We start from the raw sequence: 17,601 nt of genomic DNA on the forward strand, positions 1-17,601 counted from the left end.
GTATCATATACTCACAAGCATATGCTGTTTGTATACATGTATATATGCATCTATACATATATAAGGGTATATGTAAATATATTTTAAATATATGTAATTGAATGTATATGTAAACATGTGGGTATATATGTGTGTGTATATACATGCATCTATATAGAGAGATGTATGTATATTATTGACCATATGTAGGTATATATAATGGTATTTTTGAAAGGTGTGAGTATGTATATGTGTGGGTGGGTGGTGTGTGTCTGTGCCTATTCATATAGGCATAAATAGATAAATAGATAGAGATATAATTTTTGTTGTAGAGCATTTCCCAGGCTCAGGAACCAGTAGTTCTCAACTGGGGGCAATTTTGCCCCCCAGCGGACATTTGGGCAATGTCAAGACATTTATGTTTGCTGCAAATGAGAGTGAGGGGTTGCTACTGGCATCTACTGGGTAAAGGCCTTGGATTCTTCTAAACTGGTTATTATGTACAGGATGGCCCCACAGCAAAGAGTTATTTGGCCAAAACGTCAACCATGTAGAGGCTGAGAAACGCTGCCTTACTCAGGCCCTACGCTGCCTCTTTGTAAATAGCAGACACAATAGGATACTCCAGTGTCCCCTGAATCACCAAAGGTTAGATTAGTATGATAGTACACATTTGGTTGTAGGCTATATTCTCATGCAGTTGATAATCACTCACATCAACTAACGTAACTTTTCACAACTTGTACTCAGCTCAGCATCACCCGGGAATGACAGTAGTTGATTGTCTGGCATTAGGCACCAATGACTTACGCAGGAATAGAAGGCTACATGGTTTTTCTTGATCCATAAATGAAGAGACCACCTCAGGGATAAACATTAATCATCAGATGCAATCATGCTGCTCTCTGCCTCGTGCATTGTGCTATCTTAATTATGACTCCTTTCTTCTGACAATAAGGTTAAAAATATTAAGCAAGTTCACTTGAGAACCTATTTGTTCTTCCTTCTAGTGAGCATTTAACAATTACTTGATTGAAGATCTGAGCTGTAGGTAGCTATAATTTTGCAGACTCGTTATATTATTTCTGGCTTACTTAAGTGTTGACTCATTTTGTACTGTCTGAGAACCGAAAAGAAATCATTGGGGAAAAGCTTAAAATACCTTTGAGTTTTCTTTGTGTGGCTTCAATTTTATTTCTCTAATGTATGATCAAAATTATATTCTATGCACATAAGGAATCTCAAAATCTCTCAAAAGGAAGAAAACTCTTTGTCTTTTCCTTAGTGCTCTCAGACATTGTATCATTTGATAATATACATGAGTAGGTTTAATACTCAATCATTTCCCAAATCTAATTTGACTGTCGAATGGGGTTTAATTTACATCATGATACAATTTCTCACACCAGAAAGCATAGTAACCTTTTTTTTTTTTTTTTCCTGAGGTTAATGGTGATCTAGCTTAAAGCCTAAAAGATAATTACAAGGAATGTGCTTCAGGTGACAAAGTAGTTTTGACAATCCCAGACAATTGATGGCTTTTTAATTATACTTCTTTCCACCATAAGAGACTGTATACTTCTGCTAAATAGTTTAAAGGCCTGCCGTAGTGCCTTTAAAATTAATATCCATTGTAATCAATATTTTTAAGCTACTAATACTCTAGGTGCCTGAAATACCCCACCATTCTACAACTCCTGAAATGAAATGAGAGTCGGGGTTGCTAATTTTTCCTCATTCATGAAATATAAAAGAGTATCAACCAAGAAATACATAGATATTTTTTACTCTCTTTGTCTTCTTTACTCACTTGGTATTTTGTGACATTTAATCATTTCTAAATTTCAAGTATTTTTTTGTTTTGTTTTGGTTTGGTTTAAGTGAAAGTTTGTCAGTGGAGAAGGTCGGAATCCAAGAAGGATTGAAATCCAAGAAATGATGAACAGTCTAGGATTTAGTAAATTAGAATGGAAACAAACAAATAAAGAAAAACATTTTATGCAGAAGCACTTATTTTTCTGCAAATACCTACACATTTTTCTAAAATATATTTAACTATTAAATAATAAGAAAAAACTTTAAAAAGGCCAACATATTTATTATTGTCTTTATATTTAACTCTAAATTCATCAATTTTTTTTCTTCAAGTTTCAAGTTCCATTTAGTTAACATCCAGCATAACATTAATTTCAGGTATAAAATTTAGTGGTTCATTATTTACATATAACACCCAGTGCTTATCACAAGTGTCCTCCTTCATACTCACTACCCATTTAGCCCAACCCTGCCCACCTTTCCCCATCAACCCTCAGTTTTCTCTACAGTTAAGAGTCTCTTATGATTTATTTCCCTCTCTTTTTCCCCCTTCACCATGTTCATTTGTTTTGTTTCTTAAATTCCACATATAAGTGGAGTCATATGGATTTGTCTTTTTCTGACTCACTTATTTTTTGCTTAGTAGAATACTCTCTAGCTCCTCATCCATGTGGTTGCAAATGGCAAGATTTCAATCTTTTTGATGGCTGAATAATAAAAATAATATAAATAATATACATATATACACACACGTATACATGTATATATGTGTATGTATACATCTCACCTCTTCAATATCCATTCATCAATGGACATTTGGGCTCTTTCCATAATTTGGCTATTGTTGATAATGCTGCTATAAACATTGGCATGCATGTATCCCTTTGAATCAGTATTTTTGTATCCTTTAGGTAAATTGCCAGTAGTGCAATTAGTGGATCATAGTTAATTCTATTTTTAACTTTTTGAGGAAACCTCCATACTGTTTTCCACAGTGGCTGCATCAGTTTCCACTCCCAACACTGTAGGAGGGTTCCCCTTTTTCTTCATCCTTGCCAAAAGCTGTTGTTTCCTGCATTGTAAATTTTAGCCATTCTGATAGTTATGAGGTGATATCTCATTATAGTTTTGATTGGATTTCCCTAATGATGACTTATGGTAAGCATCTTTTCATGTGTCTGTTAGTCATCTTATATCTTCTTTGGAAAAAAAAAAAGACTATTCATGAGTTTGATAATTCTTTGTAGATTTTGGATACTAACCCTTTGTCAGATATTTCATTTGCAAATATCTTTTCCCATTTCAAAGGTTGCCTTTTATTTTTGTTGATTTTTTTCTTTGTTGTGCAGAAGCTTTTTATTTTGATGAAGTCCCAATAGCTTATTTTTGCTTTTGTTTCCCTTGCTTCAGGAGACATAATCTGGTAGAAATTGCTGCAGCCGATGTCAAAGAGATCTTCTCTACATATGTAATGCAATCCCTATCAAAATACCACCAGTATTTTTCACAGAGCTAGAACAAGCTACGCTAAAATTTATATTGAACCATAATAGGCCCTAAATAGCCAAAGCAATCTTGAAAAAGAAAACAAAGCTGGAGGCACCACAATTCTGACTTTAAGTTATATTACAAAGCTATGGTGATCAAGACAGTATCATCCTGGCACAAAAACAGACACATAGATCAACGGAACAGAATAGAAAACCTAGAAATGGACCCACAACCATATGGTCAAAGCAGAAAGGAATATCCAGTGGAAAGAAAGTCTCTTCAAAAAATGCTGTTAGGAAAACCGAACAGCAATAGGCAAAAAAAAAAAAAAAAAAATGAAACTCACACTATACACAAAAATAAGTTCAAAATGGATGAAAGACCTAAATGTGAGACAGAGTACTATTGAAATCCTAGAGGAGAATAAATTAATCAAATTTTTTAAACTTTTTTTCAAACTTGGTAAGTCTGGATTATTTTGACATAAACTTAGTTCTATTTTTGTGAAGTTGATATTATTCACACAAAGTCAAACATCTATGTGGAAACTGAAAATTTAGTCACATATCCAGATGTTTGACTACATTAAATCAAATCAGTTTTTACTCTGGATTCTCATTTTGTCAAGATTATATTCTTCATTTCATAAATTCTATTCTTAGTACCCAAGTCTTCACTCAGGGCCAAATTATGATCTGATAGATCTTATATTCTTTGTGGTTTCAATGAAGAAATTGAATTGAATCCTAGTCTACATCAGACTATGATAATAACAGTCATCAAATATAGAGCTTCGGGAGACAACTTGTTTCAGCACAATCATTTAACAGAAAAGAAAAATGGTGCTACAAGATATCAAATGGCATGTTCAAGATAACACAGTTATTTAGTGACAAAACTTAGAGAAATGTGGTTATCTGGCTTAGTTTTAGTATCCTACTATTCCATCCAAATCCATAAAACTATTATTCATTTACCTTTCCTGTGTGGTTCATAGGAATTTATAATCCACTTTTAGAAAGTAAATGGACAAAATAAACAGAATTTTCAGATTTTACAAAGACAGGTGAATTCTGTACATTTCTATAGTAGTGGAATCAACGTTTTTCTGTGTAGCATTCAACAAGATCCTTAATCTACCAGGCCTTTATTTCTCTAGGCTTCAACCTTTCATTCATAAAATGGAGCTAAGTTTGGGGAGGATTATATAATATGATACAATGTGGTTAGCATGTCTGTGGCATACAGAGGGAAAGGCACAGAGGTTAGAAAATAGCAGATTTAAAAGAAGGAAACAGAATGAATGCATAATATACATATTTTTATTAAATACCTACTATCTTCCAATCACTGGGTTCGTGCTGAGGAAAAAACTACTAAGGTTTTGATTACTAAAAGAACTTGTTCAGTTCATTAAACTTATATAGCTGAAAATAGGGTTAAAATTATTTTTTTTTCCTTTTAATAAGAATAAGACTGGAATACGACTAGAGAGGTGGGAAAGGTGTAATGTGGAATCCTTTAAATGTAGCAATAGTAAGCCATTAAAGATGTTTAAGAAAAAAAGAAAAGAGCTCTAATAGGCATATTAGTATAGGAAGATTATATTGGAGGATGCATCTAATGTAGAAAAAATTCACTATACTGATGACAGGAAAAAAACATAATAGAACCTTATAAATGGGTCAGGACAGAGAAGGAGCTAACAATACACACTGATCGATAAGAACTTTGTAGTCACTTAGCATGTAGTACCAAAGGGTAAAAAATTTACAGGAACTTTCTTAGACATGCAGTATTATACCCATGGAAATAATAAATCCCTTACCCTATATTATAACACATAACTTGAAAGTGAAGGAAAAGAGAGTTATAAGAACTTTTGAGGAAAAAATACTTGGTGACTGGCTAATAATAAGGAACTGTCTCAGAAATTATCATTTATCATGTGAATGGGTTGTATTAGGAATATCAATTTTATTTAAAAAATAACATGAGAAGGAAGATCTGGATTCCAAAGTGGGCAGAAGTTGGAAGAGAAAAGATGAAATATATTTGCATTTTTAATGTCTTTGGTTTGGAATTCTAGTTAGAATCTATTTAGTGGCATGTTTTTAGAATGAACTACTGACTCACAAATGATGATAGAGAAATTATGATGGAAAATACATTTTTTGAGTCGATTTCATAAAAGTAATAGTTGAGACTCTGAAAATGAACACCTCATTGAAGGAAGAGGCATGTCAAGTTAAAAACTGTTGTCAAAAACTTTAAATGTCCATTTTTACATGAAAAGAAGAGGAACTGTCATAAAGTGTAAAACTGGGTTACAGCAATGTCAGAAAAACCTTTTAAACAAGTGGATGGTTAACTGTCAAATATTGGAAAGACATAGAGTACAATGGGAACTGACAATTACTAGGCTTGGCCACTGTGTGGTCACAGTTATCACTGTTATGTCCAGGACAGTGGTGAGGACAGAAAGTAGGGATCGTAGAAAGATCAGTGGTGAGGAATTAGAACTGGCAAGATGTTGACCAACAGTTCCCAAAACCTATCTCAGATTCTTAATTAATCTAAGGAAGATATTTTCACTGACCCATGGTGAAATTTAGTGGAAGAGAGGGAAAACTTAATGGTAAATAAAAAAAAAAATCAAAGGATGCTAGGAGCATTTATTGTATGCTTTTGGGGAGCTAAATATTTTCCTAAATAAAATTATAGTATTTAGACATATAATTTATTGTTCTTGAGATATAATATTTTAAATTATTTTTATAAAGGTAAAACAAAAAAGTTAGCAACCATAAATAGCAAATCACAAAGTTTCTTTTATAAATATTACCATCATTGGAATTCTAAAGTTACATGGATTCAAAGAGAATGTTACCTTTATGAAAACATAATTGTATTTGAATGCAAAAAGACAGTATCTAGATGAGGTGGTTGGGTTACTCTAAAGATTTGTGAAATGGGGGAAAAAGTAGAGAAGAATATTAAATATTAAAAATAGGAAAACTAGTTAAAAGATATTTAAAAGAATTAACAAGGAGCGATGTAATGATGAAAGATATAAAAGTTGACACTTAATTCTTTTTATGCCGGAATTTGATGAAATTGATGCCATAATTTAGTGTATATCCTTGTCTTTCTAGAAGATATTTTACCTTTACTTAATATTCACACAGAAATATTAGAACATTAATTGTGAATATTACTTAAAGTGAGAAGCCTACCTTTATGAATATATTTATACAGCAAATATATAACGATAATCAAAAATGTATTAAATAATAAGCTATTCCTTCCCAGTATTATAATAATACTACGTTCTAGATTTATGTGCTTATAAATGAGGTAATTTCCAGCTTTTTAACATTTTTCATTCTTCAAGTTTCCACATCTTGTAACAGCCTGGCAAGTATAGGTGCTCAGTAAATATTACATTGAAGTATAGAAAAATGTTTGTAAATTGTTTGGTGTGAAGCAACAATTTTTCTATTTGTGTTCATCTATTTATTTACATGCTTTTTGTCATCTCTTTAATGTTTTCATAGTTATCCTTTTTAACTTCAGAGCATGAACACAAGATAGCAGGGTATTGGATTTCAATACTCTATCATTTGTAGTCTAAATAATTATATGCTATACATAAGATTCCCTGGGCCTTGGTGTGGAAAAGTTAATGCCCTTTATGTGGCTAGAATGAGTTATCAACTAGTATTTATGTGTTTTACAACAAATTGTTTGTCACTTTTTCTGATTAAATGTGCCTATAATAACATTATTGTCATCATTCTTCTTAAGTTGCTGTTGATATTTAAATCATGCTGTCTCCTTTTCCTGGAATAGCCATGCCATTTTCTAAATAAATATCTCCCTTCAGGTGGAAATGAATAATCAAAAGTCAGCCATATTAGGATATAGACACTAAGACTCTAACTTATAACATATGATGGTTGTGTGAATTGCAGTCAATCTATTTGTAATAACTCCCTTTACAGAATATAAAGTTATTCAAAATAATAAAAAAGAATTTACTATAGAATTTCTCTGTGGTTCATTTTATAACTTTTATTTTTCTTGTATATATTTTTTATCTTTAGATTGGATCTCCAAGAATGTAATCCAACCCACATTAAACGTAGCTGTTTTTGCCTAGGTTTATCTAATTTAAGTTGAAAAAAATGCATCAATCCTGATACAAAGCACTTATTTTTTTAAGCCACAAAGTCTACATGAATTAAACTTTTATCCATCTCAAAAATGTGCCCATGTCCAGAAAGATTAAGTCAAATATAGAATTGAATAATTGCTGAATTAGTATTTCTATCTAATGAAATTCTAAACCTGACTCACACATTTTGCCTTAGAAGCCACATTTGGAGCTTTCACAATCAAGATAAATGCCTAAATTATCCACTTCATATCACTTTCCAGATATATATGTCTTATACATGTATACTAATTGTAAAAATCTGGAATTTAATTAAAAAGCGCAGTAAAATTCAAATTAAGTTATAGTTTCAGATTACATATTCCTGGGAATGTTACAACTTTCATATTGCTGGCTTTTCAGTGCTTTGCAGAAAAGCTTTATTAAAAAGGCTTTAAAGTGAGATTAATTTAAGTTTAAATTGTCACTTACAGAACTCTTCCAGCTAGCCTGAAGCAAAATTACATCTAATTCAAAATTAAAATAAAAGATTTTAGCCCTCTCAAATCTTTTAACTGGCACTAACCCTTATTTCATTTTTAATTTCCACAATCCATGGAGAAACTTACCATATTGTGTAGACTATCAGTTTTTAAATTATTGAAGAGGAATGCAAGTGTACAATTATGTGTGTGACTACATGTGCTAGTTCAATAGTTCAGTAGTGGAACTAAAAATAAGGTAAATTCGCTAATCATAGTATAGGATAACCTTGAGGCATTCTTTGACTCCTCATTTTCACTCACAGTGTACCCAACCTGTCAGAAAACCGTACTGTCTTATCTTCCATTTCTACCCAAAGGGGCCACTTCTTGTCACCTCCAGCACCACCATTCAGTTCAAGTCATGGCTGTCACTTTCTGCTTATTACAGCGTACGCCCCCTAGACTCCTATTTCTATGTTCTCCACTACAGCCTATCTCAACACAGGGTCCAGAGTAATGTTTCATAAACCTGGCTCAGGTCACGGGGCTCCTTTGCTCAAAACCTCAAATGGTTTCCACCTTGCTGGAGTAAAAGTAGAGTCCTTACATTGCTATCAGAGCCCTTTAACCTCTGACCCAGGATAACTCCTCTGCTTCTACCTCCTGGATCACTCTGCCCCCAGTTCAACTCCCACCTCAGGACACTTTCTACAGCTACTCCTCCCTCCAGAGCGCCTCTCCAAATATCCACAACTCTCCAGATCCTTGCTCAATGCCACCTTTCATTGGGGTATTGCCTCAACTCTGGATTTAAAATTCTAATTCCCTCCATTATCAAAATCTCCACTCTCCTTCCCCGCTTTATTTTTTTCTATAGCCATTATCCCTTTCTAAAATACGCAATTTATTACTTTACATGTTTATTGTCTATCTCACCACGTTAGAATGTCATCTCCAAGAGAGCAAATACTATTTCTGGTTTTGCTCGCTAATGTATCCCCAGCAGATAGGCCATCAAGAAGTCAGGCTGGTACAGTCTAGGGGTTTTAGTGGTTCACAGGAGAAAATAGTCATAAGCAGTTAAAAAAAAAAAAGTATCAAAAAGCATGTGACCTTTGACATAAACCCTGAAGTATAATAATTAAAAAAAAAGTATAAGAAGGAGGGAAGACTTAAAGCATGCTCAGAAGTTTCTAGTTCGCCCAGAACTTGAGTACACCTAGAGAATTCTGGGAAAATGGCAGAGACATATTTAAAGCATTTGGTATAATGTCTTGAAGCCAAGAATGACAGCTTATACTTCATACATATTTTTTGTTTTGTTTTTTTCCCTTGTGATAATCTTACATGTTCCGGCTACTAAGCTGGTAAAACTGTTCAGAATAAAACTGGGGCTACAGAAGTACTTTCTATCAAATTGTACTATCTCCTGAAACATTGCATATTTTTTGCTATTCCCTGGCTCAGTTTTACTTTGTGCTTCTATCCACAGAGAATGTTCAGTGAGTAACTTAGCTAATTAGAACTTATTTTGAGTCTTTGCATGAAGTAGAAAAACCAAAAAATAAAAAAAAATAAAAAATAAAAAATAAGCCTTCCCAGTGTGTGAATTCTTGGTTTATGGTGTAGGTTTAATTAGAATTGGATTAGAATCAAGATCAAGGGTGGTCATACATCTTCTAATTAATTTCAGGATTTAGTATCTGAGCTCTTCTGCAAGTTCAGGTCAATTTTACTTTCTCGCTCTCTTGATTCTTGCTAGAAAAGCAAAGCAGCTAGTAAATGTTCACTCCAGACACTAATTGCAAAGTTGCAAAATCTACTTCTGTGAGTGACAGTAAGTACATTTGGCCTCACCAAATAAAGCTTTCTTATTCCATTCCTATAAAAAAGTGATTGAATATCAATATCATGATAAATGGTAGTCTCGTATTAACTTAGGTGAAAAAGCAAACCAACAAACCTTTGACAATGCAGGAAACACATGTTCTTTATTTGGTATTTGTATATGCTCCTTTCATTCTAAAGATACGATGATTCACAATTAAGGATCAACTAAACGAGCAATGTTATCAGTGGTACTATCAAATGCTCAAGTTTACTTGATGTAAATTAAGTCTTGCATAGCTTTTTGAGACTTTTCTGATAATTTTATGTCAGACCAGAAAATGAAAAGACTCAAAATAGTATTACTTGGCTTTTTGAGCCTATGTTAAAATTCATAAAGCAAATCAGAATTTCATTAATGAGAAGAATAGCACTTGAAGACATTTATTTTTTAAATGTGTTTTAGGGTTTTAAATATTGAGGCTAATAAACAATATATTAGCTATTTTGCTACTATCCCAGTACCAAATGATATCTTTAGGGAAAATAGATGCAAGTTTAACCTCCTGCTCCAAGGAGAGTTTTTATGTATTTGAATCTGATACTTACGATTCGGTGCTAGCCCTAATTAGAGCATAACTTCCTATAAAGAACTTCTGGTGATATATAATTTACTCATAAAAAAATTAGCAGCCCTATGGAATGTTGCAATGATATTTAACAGGAAAAATAGAATATAATAAAAATTAACAAAGGTTCATAAGTTTCACTTTTAAAAGATAGAGCAAAAATATACTTTTTTGCATAAAGATGAAGAACATATTTAAATATTCTCAATCAGTTGACCTTTTGTTTCATTGCAAGATATTTGTCCTTGTTAAGCTCTGGTGCCAAAAGATTATTGCATTTTAAAGCCATTTCAAGGCTAAAAATATTCAGAATTTCTACTTCATAAAAATGTAAATTTGCATAAAGTGATTTACACTCTTAGAACACAAGAAGCATGAAACTAAGATTCTTCTTATTATATTAGGACTTGTGAATGTCAGATCAAAAGTATATATTTTGATTATTAGTTTTATAGGACTATAATGAAAGTTCACTAGATTGGGGCCAATCCTGGACCAATTAAATCATCTTAGTTTATTTTTCCAACATGAGCATGAATAATGGAAAAATAGACTTTACAGTGAACTCTTTAAAACATAATGTAAAAAGAAATAAAATAAAAAATGCAATACTTTTCTTTCTTTTAAAAAAAAAAAAGATTTTATTTATTTATTCATGAGAGACACAGAGAGAGAGGCAGAGACATAAGCAGAGGGAGAAGCAGGCTCCCTACAGGGAGTCCAACGCAGGACTCCATCCCAGGACTCCGGGATCACAACCTGAACTGAAGGTAGGCACTCAACCACTGAGCCACCCAGGTGCCCCAGAATACTTTTCCATTAAGAATGGATAGCATAATCTCTGCTGTATTTACTCTTGAAAAGTAATTATATGAATTCAAAACATATTTTACTATTTTTTGCTTTGTTTTAAAAGGTGAGTAGTGTCTATAAGAGATCCATTTGTTTTTGGTTTTTGATATAGCACATAGTTAAAAGGAACTTTACACATCTAAGCTAATTTAAGTGTATGAGATTCTAGGTATATTCCTTAGTTGAACTTTCTATTACTACAGGCTATAGCTAATCCTTTGGAATGGGTTTTCATTAAATCATGTTAAGACCACTTAGCAACCAAATCTCATAATTTTATGATGCTGTGACTGGAAGACTAAGTCTAGAGATCCATGGAGGCCAGGTGGTACAATAGCACAATAAGTTGAGCATACTGTCAGAAGGGTTGTATCTGAATCTGCATAAATTTACCCTTGTCTGTGCCTCTTTTAACAACTTCACTCTCACCCTGTGTCAGCCTTGTGCTCGAATATTTCACAGCTTCTGGCTTGTGTGTTACATAATGAATTGATTCAATAAATATATCATTACCTCCTCCCCGAACCAACACCAATGTCCCAGCATAGCCGATGACTACTCTCAGTCCAATTCCTCATTTCTTGGTATTCAGCTTAATCCTTCATTTCATTGCCTTGTAGTGAGTTTGTAACTCAGCTCTGGGCATTATGTAAATGGCTGAAGCTCACATTCTTTTTCTTTTTAACAAGTGATTCCTACTTTGTGTCTGGAGTAAAGATTCCAATAAAGTCACATGCTTACCAAGAGTACATGCATTCTAGAACATGACAGATTTGTTCTTTGGTTCATTTTGCAAAAATACCCCTCTCAAAGTAAAATAAGCTAACTCATGATATGGGGACAATAAATGGATAGAAACAAAAGATAGTACTTCTCCTGGGAACACTGCCATTTAAACACAAGACAAGAGATACACCATGCCTGGATCCTATGAATGGATCACTAATAGTAAAATTCCAAGCACAATAGAGAGCTGAGGAAAAGATATTTTGAGGTTGGGATGAAGAGTTCCCTATTAATTCTCACATCTCATGTAAGTATTTTCTTTCTTCTATCATCTGCCGGCCTAGCTCTATGTCTCCAGAGGGTTTTATGTGGTTATCGAGTAGGTACATTCACCCTCTCCCTTCTCAATGGTCTCCATTTTATAATAATCCTATTGCTTCTCTTAAACATTACTTTCATGTAATATGTTTTGAGATACATTCTCAATCTCTTAACAAAATAGTATAAGGTCACATATGAATATAAATTCAATTTTGGTTTATACTATGAAGCAGCTATGCAAAAAAAAAAAAAAAAAAGGTATGTGAATTGTGAATGACTTTAGCCTCACATTGCAGCTATGGATGGAAGAGGTTTGTGTGCTATGCTAAGTAGCCATATGTACAGCTTGGGTCAAGTCACAGTGGGCTAGGAAGTTATTAATTGTAAGAATCAGATTATCATTTGGTATAATCACTGAAATTTACTTAGAAATTGATTGTAATGGCATGAAAAACTGCAGTCATCTTCATTGTGTTTGCTAAGAATTCAGTCTGTTTTCTAAGCAACTGATGCAATTTGTGGTTTCAGATATGAGGGACATGATTTACTTTGGATGAATTTAACTCATTTTGTTATTTAGGAAGTTACGTTTTTGTCACATAGAAGCAGTGAGTGGATATTCCTGGTGACTGACATCAAAGCCAAAGGGGAGCACAGTAACCAAGAGCTTCCTTGGTGGTGACTTGAAAGGATAGTCCCATAATCCATTCTGTAGATAGCTTGGACTTTCACTACAATCATATTTATTAGATATGCCACTTTAAGATACATTTTATGCAAAGGCATTAGTCATATTTCCAGAGCAAGAGTGCCTATTCTCTCCTCTCTCACCCACAACCATCCAGGAACACAACCATAATCCCTAGACTTTATAATCACTGTTTCAACATCAGATGTGCCCCTCAATCAGGGCTTCCCAGAACATGGTGACTGTCTAATAATCCTCTCTGTTCTGGTGGTATCCTAGTTCCTTTCTCAGCTAAGCTTCACATTTTACCAATTTCAACAATTTAGGGCATTGAGTCTGAAACTTGGCCTGCATCAGAAACAACTGGAAGATGGTAAAAATACAGATTGCTGGCTGCATTTCAGATTTTCTGATTCAGTAGATCTAGGGTGATATCCCTCAAAAATGATGGGGTCTCATGGTTTTCCAGGCAATTATGATACTGCAGGTCCAGGAATCAACCTTGAGTAATAAGTGCCTTAAGACCCAGTTTCTTGGGCACCTGGGTGGCTCAATGGTTGAGCATCTGCCTTCGGCTCAGGTCATGATCCAAGGTCCTAGAATCAAGTCCCGTATGGGGCTTCCTGCAGGGAGCCTGCTTCTCCCTCTGCCTATATCTTTGCCTCTCTCTGTCTCTCATGAATAAATAAATAAATAAGATCTTTAAAAAAAAAAAAAAGTTCCTCCAATCACCACTTTCCTTGGATAATTAACATGTCAATTATCAAGTGAACTTTTTTGTTTCTCTGTTTGCTACAGAATGTCATGGGGAAAAAATACTAAAACATATTCAGTTGGTCCTCTACAAACTCATATTAATTGAATCTTCCAGGTTTTCATTGCTACTCTATCATCTGTTTTTCCTTCTCTATTACATTAGGTATGGTTCTTCTGTGACTTCACCACAAATTCTACACTTGCATCCTGAATCCCCATTTGAATTCATTCTTCTGCTCAGTTACTCAACAGCAATTTGTTAAGCACCGCCTAAGTGGAAAAAGAGCGAACACATAGAGTGTTTCTGCTATAACAGGACTTACACTCTGGTTGGGAAAAAAGATAATAAAGCCAAAAAAGTAAATATAACCTAGGTAGCATTATGTGTGGGGAAGAAAAATAAAGCAGAGAAACTGATTTTTTTGTGATCTGTTTCTAACAATACATTTTCTTTTTCCCTAAAATGAATTTTCTTATCTATTACCGGGTCCCATTATTATCCTGTCAGCCATCTTGCCTCTCCTTCTCCTTCACAATCTCCTCCCCATTCCAAACAGGTTCCCCACTCGGCCAGTCAACCTGTAATTTCTAATTCCACAGAATGTTTTCTATCTGTAGTTTTACTACAATCATTTCTCGTTTTTGTTTTTGTTTTTGTTTTTTGGTAACCTTTTACCAGGAACAGTTTAATAGCTAACTATAACACCACAATTTCCTACAGGATCTACTTACCAAAAACACTTTTGGGTCATAGTGCTATTCTATCAGCATGCCAACTCTATGAGGCAAGTACTTTTAGTACTCTTATTTAGAAAAGAGGAGAGTATAGTCTTTTACTAAGTCATAGAAATGTGAATCCAGGCACTATGTCTAGAATGTGGGATTTTAATAAGAGGAGTGTGGTAATAACTGTGATTAGAAGGGGACAACATAAAGTGGTATGACAGCAGAGTACAGCATAACTCCTCACAGAGGACTTGGGAAGGAGTCATCTGGGTGGGTTTTCTGTCACTTGGTACTTTGTGTCTTAGGTTAAAAATTATTTAAAAATACAAATTTATTTCTCCCAGAGGAATAACTTTCACACAATATGGGTGATAATGTATTGACGAGTTCATTGGTCACTGATTTTCAATAGCATCTAAATAGGAAAAAGCTTTACATACTCTGATGAGGAATGTGCTTCATTTTTTTTTAATGGAAGGCTAAAGCAAGTATAGAATCATAGTGATAACAAGGATGAATAGATTTAACTTACTAGCTGGCATCTCCCATAAATTTCCACTATGCATTGCCTACCAACTCACAGAGAATGAACAGGATAAGCCCAGCTCTCAAAAGGCTAAGAAGAGAAAAGGAGACAGTCAATGGAGACACTGACTAGATCTGATAGTTATGTGGCCCATGAAACACATTAAAATTTTTCTAAAAGATCAACATTTCAAAAGTTCTTCCCAAAAAAAACCCTCATGCTTTATTTTTTGCCTATTTCTTAGGAACTGTCAAGACTCTGTCACCTTTAAAACACAGCAACAGCTGTATGAACTTTGATAGAAGTTGATTCACAGTTTTACTTCCATTTTAAACTTAAAGGAACATCTGTTAAGATAGGAGTTTTCTGCCCATGTTTCAATCAAGTTGCACCATTTTTCTCTCTCAGCTTATGTGCATCACCATATTGAGATGGCTGAAAAGAAAAGCCTGGTGCCATAGTCATTGTTTTGAAGGATAGTTCCTGCAGAGCCTGCCATGTCATGTCATAATGGTCACATTCCAGAGCGAATAAGTCTATGTGATAAATAACACCTTGGCTCTTTTCCACATCATTTCTTTTGAAATGCATAGTGACTAAATTTAATAAGTTACATTCAATTAGGTAAATTTACTAAGAGGCTAACTTAAAATCCTTTTCCCCAGATGGTGAAGTGAATTGACATTTATGTTATAGCCAAACAAATAAAAAGTCCTTCAAGCAGTAAAAGTTTTATTTTGGTAGGAGTGGGGAGGGTGCTATTTTCTAAAGGGTATAGCTCAATCTTTTCTAAAATAACGACATTGCAGAGAAGATTAAAACATATAGCTTGACTATTTACATTAAAAAAATAAACATATTTTTGTTTTCAAATGTAGCTTCTGGAGCTATTGGGGCCAGGAGTGGGTTATTTTTCATGATATTTCCTCATGGTACATCTTGTCCTCCTCATAAGAAGAATTGCCTTTCTCCTATGACAGGGAAAGAGAAACATGAGCACTGAGCCAAAATTTCTCAAGTTGACAGCAAGTATGACTTTTATGGGTGCTACAAGAATATGATCTATTCACTTGTTGCAGCTAGAAAAGATTTTGTAATTCATACCAGATTGTGAAAGGTCACCCTTACTCAGGTGAAACAGATGAGGGGAATTTGCATGTGCTTTGTGGGCACAGTATGAGTAACACGTATCTAGCCATGTGAACACTGTTCCGTATAGAAAGTTGTCAAACTGCTATATTCATCTATTGTCAATGCATATATGAGAATCCCAGAATTTAAAAGATCCAGCAGACTGTCTAATCATTTCATTTTGTATACAAAGAAATTCAGATTTGTAGAAGTTGTTCTTTTTTCAAATTCTATGCTGGAAATAAGGGCAAACACAAATATTAAAACCCAGAATTCTTGTTTTTTTCATCTTTCCATTACACATTCATGACATATATTTATAGTCTATAAATATGGAGATTGCACGGTAAGTATAATAGGAAGGACATATATCTACCTTTCTCTGTCAAGAGAATGGCACAAAAATATATGAATGGGATATCTACTATACTGTCAAACAGGCTCACAGTACCTGACCTTTATCAAGTGCTTGTTATGTGCAAGGGTCTGTTCTAACTCCCTCACTCGTATTTACCCATTTATTCCTTGCAATAACCCACTCAAGTAAGTACTATAATTACCATTCCTTAGACTACAAACAGGGAGGGGCACACAGGCTTAATAACGTCCCCAAAACCACATGGCTTGAAAGTCATATCCAGGATGAAACTTAGGAGTTTGCAACTTTAAAGTGATGTACTGTACTCTCCTCGTGACTTTGAAATAGATACCGAGAGTGACGACTTTTCTTTCCTTTGAAATCTACACTTGTGCACATTGGCTGAAGGTAACTGTCATCTCAGGTCTCTGGATTATACTATGCAGACAGGTACCTGTTTCCACTTTTGACTCATTATCCTATGTTAGTGAACCCTGACTAAAAAGGTTTGTGCCTCATTTTACCACTAATTTTAACATGGAACGTTAAAAAATATAAATTCATATTGACCATTAAAATGCCATTTAATCATTCAATCCATCATTATTTACTTACTGAGTCCCTGTTATGTCTAAGGATCAGTTTTAGTCTATGAGCAAAAACAAAGATTGCCCTGGTCCTTAAGGAGCTGGACAGCTGGGATACTTTGCCTGGTTTACATTTAAAAAAAATAAAATAAATTTGCCTCCAATAAAACTCTCTCTTTTTAGTGTATAGTTCTAGGAATTTGACAAATGCATAGAGTTTTGCTACCCCCACATAATCAGGATACATAACAATTCCATTACCTACCCTTGTGCTGATCCCTTGTAGTCTAGCCTTTCCACTGTCCCCACCCCCAGCAAACGCTGATCTATTCTCTAGTCCTACAGTTTTGCTTTTTCCAGACTGGCATATAAATGGAATTACAGAATATGTAGTATTTTGATTCTGGCTTCTTTCACTTAATGTACTTGTGATTTGTTGTGTGTATCCATGATTCATTCCTTTGTATTACTGAGTACTAATCCATCGTAGAGATGAACCATAGTTTCTTTACCCATTCACATTTGAAAGAGATTTGGATTCTTCCCCA

At 34.1% G+C, this 17,601-nt stretch overlaps 1 protein-coding gene and 1 long non-coding RNA gene across 2 annotated transcripts in view; both read right to left on the reverse strand.

The window, feature by feature from the left end:
• The window catches only part of LRP1B (LDL receptor related protein 1B), a 1,959,891-nt gene that overhangs the window by 1,841,056 nt on the left and 101,234 nt on the right, over positions 1–17,601 (reverse strand). The gene's annotated exons all lie outside the window — the stretch shown is intronic.
• The window catches only part of LOC119877282, a 29,344-nt gene continuing 27,474 nt past the window's right edge, over positions 15,732–17,601 (reverse strand). The window contains exon 5 of the long non-coding RNA XR_005374259.1: positions 15,732–15,948. This is a non-coding gene — a long non-coding RNA (uncharacterized LOC119877282). The remainder of the gene's footprint in view (positions 15,949–17,601) is intronic.

This window comes from Canis lupus, chromosome 19, assembly GCF_011100685.1.
Source record: "Canis lupus familiaris isolate Mischka breed German Shepherd chromosome 19, alternate assembly UU_Cfam_GSD_1.0, whole genome shotgun sequence".
In the NCBI taxonomy this organism is placed as follows: Eukaryota; Metazoa; Chordata; class Mammalia; order Carnivora; family Canidae; genus Canis; species Canis lupus.